Source organism: Amphiprion ocellaris, chromosome 4 (assembly GCF_022539595.1).
Source record: "Amphiprion ocellaris isolate individual 3 ecotype Okinawa chromosome 4, ASM2253959v1, whole genome shotgun sequence".
NCBI classification, from domain to species: Eukaryota; Metazoa; Chordata; class Actinopteri; family Pomacentridae; genus Amphiprion; species Amphiprion ocellaris.
Window position 1 is genome coordinate 15,584,142 of NC_072769.1, and position 7,362 is coordinate 15,591,503.

At 38.8% G+C, this 7,362-nt stretch overlaps 1 long non-coding RNA gene across 1 annotated transcript; it reads left to right on the forward strand.

Moving 5' to 3' along the window:
• Positions 1 to 1,224: 1,224 nt before the first annotated feature.
• Positions 1,225 to 6,668, forward strand: LOC129348653 (uncharacterized). The gene is made up of 3 exons (XR_008601272.1): positions 1,225 to 1,714; positions 2,618 to 2,718; positions 4,559 to 6,668. It is a non-coding gene; the product is annotated as an uncharacterized LOC129348653 (long non-coding RNA).
• The last annotated feature ends 694 nt before the right edge of the window (positions 6,669 to 7,362 follow it).

A 7,362-nucleotide genomic window follows, 5' to 3' on the forward strand; every position in this document is an offset into this window, starting at 1 on the left:
CTTTAAGACCCACCATTGTGCAAGTCCGCCAGGACATATTTTTACATTTTTACATGCTGTAGTGTCATTTTTTGGAGTTTACTTGCTTTACATCAAAATAGCCCTGACATCCCAAATTTTAATAATATGTATTGACTTATGTCTTAACTACTACAAAAATTGCTTAAAAGTGCAATAAACCTTAAAAAAATGAAAATCGTTTTTGTTTTTTTCGTATATATTTCAAAATACAGAAATTGCATAGCTGTATCCCTCAAATTTGTAAATGTAAAAAAGTTGCACAATATCCTTTGGAACCACAGGAAATTTATTTGGAGTCTGTACATAATTTGCTTTTTGAGATATGGTCAATTTTGTAACCTGTAAAAAAAACGAAAATAAACAAAACTGCAAAATTTGCAAAGAGACAACATCAACATCAAAACAAATTATTCACAATAGTGCAATCAAATTTCTAAGTGTGCCAGATACTTATGAACACACATATTTTATGTACAAAACCATGGTCAGATCATAAAAAGTGCATTTGAAAATAAAAGAAAATCGTTTTTACTGAGTTGAATCAGAAACAGTATTTTGATGGTCTCCTGGTCCAAGTACTTGGACAGGTCTGATGGAGAAGGGCTGTCCACATATTCTGACAGAGGTGGCTGGACACCTGGCCTCCTTTTGGGCAGGAAATGTGGCAGAGAAGGTAAGCTGTCAGGTTCCTTCTCAGTTTTCCAGCCAGCTGTAGGGAGCGCCTCTGGCCCGGAGCGCTCGCTGGTGGAGCGGCTGCTGCAGCGTCTCCTGGCTGGAGGCGGTCTGTCCCTCTACCTCTCGCTGGGATACCAGGACAGCAGGAGACCTCCATTCTCTCCTCTTCCTCCTCCTCCTCCTTCCCAACATTGTAAATGCTGCACACAGAAAAAGTTACGTGGTACATTAGCTGTGCGCAGCACATGACTTGTAAAAATGATGCGTATTTTGCGCGGAATGCTTTCGGCGGCGTTCCATGTATATTATACTTTCTTTGCTTTTCTCCAACTCAAAACAAACAACTTCTCATGAATACAGACTTACATGTCACTGGAATGATCAATTCCTTCGACAAGATCGGCTTCATCCGCGCTGGTGGCAGAATCCGGGCCAGACGAGTGGCTGGACTCTTCATCCGACGCTGTAGTTTGCTGGAGAGCTTCGTCAAATGTAAAATAGTTTGGCGCGACCAGGTTTTCGCGGCTCCTCAACTAATGTGTGGAAGTGTGTCAAAGGTGTGTGTGGTGGGTCCGTGTACGGATCTGGTAATTGGATTTTCCGTTCTGAAACGGGAATTGAAAAACAAAAAACGAGTGGTTATTTGATTTTCGTTTTAAAATACAAAAATTAAAATTTAAATACAAGGCGTTTTTCCTTTTCACGAACAAAAACGGATATACGATTTTTTTTAAATGCTTTGATTTTCATTTTATATTTAACAAGAAAGTAAAATCAGTAAGAGACGGAAACGAAAAAAGGTCAGTTTTTTTTATTTTCTGAGACCGGAAGTGGTCATCAGCAAGTGTGGAGCCAAACGACAACAAGATTCTCAGAGGGCGGAGCCAGAGAGCAGTGATTGGTCAGACAGATAATATAGAAGACAGCGCGCTAGCGTATCTAGTCTCTGTATATCGATGGTGGGCACGTCTGGTGGCATCTCTGGCTGCTGTTGATCTTGTTTCTGGAGTAAAACACGGTAAGAAGATAAATACTTCTAACCAGTAGCGTTGTTTTGTTGTACGTTAAGTCAGCGGCTTGTGAAGAGTTGTGTTTTGTCGTGTTTGAGCAGTTGGTCCGGACGCGTTAGCTAGCTAAGCGGCTAAGTTAGCTAGAGGACTAATTAACACAGGTGGCTAACTTACCACTGAACACCTGTGTTAGTTGCTGCCACAGCTGTCCGTCATTATTAGAAAGACCTTTTCAACCTGTATTTTTCTGCTGTGTATTTTAGCTTTTAAAAAAGTTATTTTACTTTAAGGTTAACTGAAACCCGTTGAGCTGCACTGATGTTTAACATTCAGCTGGTTTGAATTAAACCGCGCTTGACTTAACATTGCGCAACATTACCTCTCTGAATCTCCATAATTTCATTAAATTCCTTCTCTCTTCCACTGCTCAAGTTCAATCCAGTATATAAAATGACATTACTAGTGAATAAACTAACAACCAGCCATTGTATTTATTTATTACTGTATGTATTTGTAGTAAAACATGAGTTGAAACATCCTACTTTTGGATCTAGAACTGCACAAGCCGTTCATTTTCAGTCACCTGACGAGTTAAACTCCCCTTTTTCTGTGAGGTTGAAGCAGAAAGTCTGAGTTAACAAAGAAAGTTCTTTATAATTTGCGATACCTGTTATCTCTGACTGAGGCTTTAGTTTTTGTTGAGCTGATTTACACATAGAAACTTTGTTCAGGAAAATTTTTCAGTAGCTCAGAGGACAGGCTGCTTTTTACACAACCTTGTAAGAGAATGTCTGTCAATGCTTTCGGCAGAATTTAGAAACACAACACTTCCTAAACAGATATTTTGAGGCTGTGAGGTTGAACGTTTGAGAGTATATCTGTGTTTTTGTTTGTGGTCTTTCTGTTTCTAGGTGGAAGCTGAATTAGTGAGGATGACTCCTGCTCCTGTCATCTCTAAGCTCCTCACACATCTTTACCTGCACATGAGGAAAATCACTCCTGTAGAATGCAGGTATGTTTGTCATTATTATAAAAAGATGTTGCCTGGTGACCTGTCAGAAACCCATTATACAGAGTCAGCCAAAATAATGTTTACACACATCAGGAAAAGAAAAACTTGCATAAATATTTCAATACCAAATTTATTCAGACATCACGAGATTAATAAAAGTTATCTTTGGCCTCTACAATTACAAGAGGTGCTCAAAGTGGTGGCCACTGGCTTCCAGACATTTCTGTTGTGTTGTAGACGTCACTTGTTGATGCTGCATTCATGAGGGTAATGCCATCTGTTGGGAAAACATCGTACAACAGGACACACAGTTATCGTGATTTGATCAAACTTTGAAAGAGGTATCTATATGTGTAGAAGTACTTATACAAATGAAATATTTATAAAAGTTTTTCTTTTCCTGATGTGTGTACATTATTTTGGCTGACACTGAACTTAATGAGAACAAAACTGTCATTTAATTGTTGCCCTGAAAGCTTCTTTAGTGAAAACCAGCTGGTGTTCTGCTTTGAAACAAACTGCTGTTGAGGTCTGTGTTTTTAGGTTTAACCCCACAGTTTCTGAATGAACTGATAGTTTGTTTTTTTCCTGATCAATGTGGACGTTATAATTGATGGTAACATTTACTGATCATATAATCAGCATGACAATATAACAGTATAACATTCTGACCACCTGACTAATACTGTGTTGGTCCCTTTATGCTGCTAAAACTCCTCTGACCCAGTGGTTCATCAGAACCTCTGGGGATGTCCTGTGGATTCTGTGGATCCTGTGGGTTGCAGGGTGGGTCCTACCTAGACCAGGCTGATCCTGGACCATCCCACAGATGCTCAGTCAGATCTGGATGTGGGGAGTGTGGAACTCAGGTGAACAGCTTAGCTCTGTCGTGTTCCTCGGACCACTCATGAGTAGTTTTAGTTTGTCCTGCTGAGGGAGGCAGCTTGCATCAAGGAGTGCTGTTGCCATGGAGACTAGGGGGTTGTTTGTCCTGCAGTGTTTAGGTGGTGGTACATGTCAAACATCCACATGAACGTCAAGGTTTCCCAGCAGAACGTTGCATTAGAACAAGATGATGGATGTTGTTCTCTTCAGCTGTCAGTGGTCAGAATGTTGTGGCTGATCGGTGGATCTGTCTGCCTTTACTCTGACATCCAGAGTTATACAAAAGTGTAGTATGTGTGCAGTGCAGAAGAGATTTACTTTATTGTATGCATTTTTTTTTGTTTTTTAAGGGAGAGCATTTTTTTTATCCACCTGAAGAAGACCTAATCTTTCCCTTCAAAGGATGGTTAATTGTTACTACGGCTTCCATAGAGGTTCCATCAGAGAAAATCATATCCATATACAGATCTTTATTAATTCCAGGGCTGGTTCAGTAAAGATTATAACTACATCAGATAATTCTTGGGTGCAGTTGGAATTTTGCAGCCTGAGAGATGGTTGAGAAGGTTTGCAGTTCTTGTTTTAGCAAAATATGTTATAATAGAAGATCTTTATTGTAATTGTACATGAAATTATCTGCAAACCAGCAAAGTGTATCAGTTTGAGGTATTTAAAAATAAATAAAGAAAAATGCTTCTAAAGCTAATAATATACAGAATATTTTGAGGGAATATTCTTAAAAGGAAAGAAAAGCTCCATTCTCACTCCTCTTAGGATAAACTGTCATTAATATTGACTTTAAATTTAGCTTCAACACAAGATAAAAACATTTACTTTCATTACTGATGTTGTCAAGTTTTAATAAAGTTCATGCTACTTTTATAAAATGATGAAAGTGAATAAATTGTATTTCTGTGATCTGTGTTTGATTTCTGTCTTTTCTCCTGTCATCCAGATGTTCAGAGGGAGATGATGCCACATCTGGTCCAGCTGATGGAAGGTCTTGAAGTTCTCTGACTGGCCTCGACTGAAGATGGTCGTCTCACTGGATTTAAGGTTCAGATGCTCAGTAACAAACTCCACCAATGAGCCAACAGGGAAGCTTTAGGTTTATTAAATGTTGCTATGAAGGTATCACTGTTTTTCTTTGTGAATGCAATGTGCTCCAACTGAAACTTGAATTAGAACTTAGAAGTAAATCCTTCCATCTGAAAGGATTTAGTTGCATTAATAACCTCATAACATTCTAATTTTTATTCCAGTCTTGGTTGGAAATAGAATCTCTGTATTGATTCAGGTAAAAACTGAACTTCACAGCATGTTGAAGCAAAACAACCAGATGAAAACTGTGATGGTGTTGGATTGTCAGACCGTAATGTTGCAGCTCAAAGCAGCTTTTCTATCTCAGTTCATTCTGACATTCAGCTATGAATCAACACAGCAGATGGTGATCCATGCTGTGGAAGTCTCACATCTCCTGATTTAATGGAGCTGCTTTGCACTTTTTACACTGTTTATTCACCAACACTTTATTTAATAAAAGTCCCATCTAGTTTTTATGAGGAATGTGATGTTTTAATTTCTCTGTGAATAACTGCAGTCTAATGCAACAGCTGGAGTTGTAACATCTGTCCTGATATTGATCATGAAGTATTGATCAGAATACTTATGGTCAGCAGTCATCCCTGAAGTTTTACATTAAAATCTTTACTTGTGTTGTGAACTTTGGTAAGAAGCAGAAACGTTAGCGTTGCCATGGATACATGAGTGTTAAATTCTGTCCATGTTTCCATTTTGGGAAATTCAGTCCAGTTCCAGAATGTGGAGGAATTTAGTCTCACAATCACAGACAACAAATATTATCTGAAAGTCGGGTTATTGTTGTTTATCAGCACAATACAAAAAGATTAATGTTAGAAATATTCCAGTTAAGACTCTAGAATATCATGATTTATGTAAATTTACCTCAATAATATGAATGTTCAGGTTAAGATTGTACAGTGATATTTATTATGTAAGTTTAGCTGATTAAAGTTTATGACTCTGCACTAAAATATTATTTAAATTGACATCATTATTATAATATTTAGGGTCAGACTCTACAGTATTGAGATTAAGAAATCAAATATTCTATAAAATGTAAATACACTGAACTCATTTGGATATATTTAAGTGAGACTCTACAATATTATTTGACACAAATCTATCTAAATCAAAATTTTAATAATTTTCACGCCAAACATTTACTGGACTGATTTAAACATTAAAATCACTCCTTTTTAATCCTCTGCTGTACGTTCAAACCTGAGGCCTTAAATAGAAACACAAGTATCTGATTGAAGGAACTTCTGCAGAGTCCTGGTTCCAGAACATGATGATAGAATTATAGACAAACTTTAACAAAAGCTGCCTGAGAGTTTACAGGTTTTTATGTTGGATTTCTTCAGTAATTTAATGAGCGTTATCAGCAATAATCAAGTGTTCATTTGATGAACTTCATTTCCTAAAACATCCAGAATTGGAGCTCATATCTTTGGCAGCTGTAAAGTTTCTGCTCCTTCAAAGTTCACAACACAATGAATGAATTCCTAAAACACTCTCAATGCTGGAGAGCGTTTGTGATGCTGAAGCAGTGACCAGTTTTTCTGTTTCTTCTCTGGAGATGCACAATGAGGGACGTCTGCAGAGACTGAGAAAGAGTCTCACCACATCCTTACATGAGGAAAAAGACTTTATTGAAGACTACAATGAGAAAAACTATCAGACAGCAGACGGCTGCATTCAAGGTGAGCTCTGAACATTTGATCTGGAACAGGAATTCAATAACGGCAGCATGAGCTTCATTTCAGTCTGTAGCTGCTGAATTCATGGATGAATCATCTGGCACTAGAGAGGAAGACCATCAAACATCCATGTCAGCTGATGGAGGTCCAAGAGTCTCACCAAACAAACAACCTACAGAGTGAAGACCTCAAATCTGATTGGATGGCCTCCTATTCAGCCACGTGTGAACAAATGCCTCTAAGTTGATTTGTTTTCTAAAATAAATCTAGTTTGAGTCCTAATCTATGCCTGTGTGTTTGCTTCTTTACACTGCTGTTAACAGTTTAGGCTGTTAGATTGTTCCAGATAAGACAAGTACAAGATACTTCAGAGCCGTTCTACCACGAGCCTGACAGGAAGAACTCCAACAGCTACTGAATGTTCCTGTGGTCCCCTCAAGGCTACAGGAGGAGCCCTACGAGGACGAGCCGGTCCACCTGATGGCGGCCAGTCGCTGCGGTTCAAAGCCAACACCGACTACGTGGACTTCTACTGGACCACACGGAGGCCTTCAAACCGGACCAACAAGTTCAGCGACTCCCCGACTCGTGGGTCTGAGGACGCCGCCGAGCCTCGGTCCAGCCGGCCTCCTGTCTGTGGGTGTTTGAGTGCTGAGAGGTTTGTGGATGCATGTGAACGTTCTGTGTTGAAACAGCAGCTTTTGACTCAGTAACGCCAGGAAAAACCAAGAGCTCCTTTATTTGTGACTTCCACTAAAAAACTGATGAAAATAAGTTTGCCAGGGTTCTGACTGATAACAGATTATTAAACCAAACATTTAGTTACATATCCAATGATTTTTTGGTGGAGTGGTTCCTTTAAGCTGATGTTGTTTGAGGACCTTTCATTTAGGTAATACTTTCCTGAAACATCACAACCTTTTAGGTCAACATTCAAAGATTTAAGGTGGAATATCCTTTAAAACCAACCTAATTT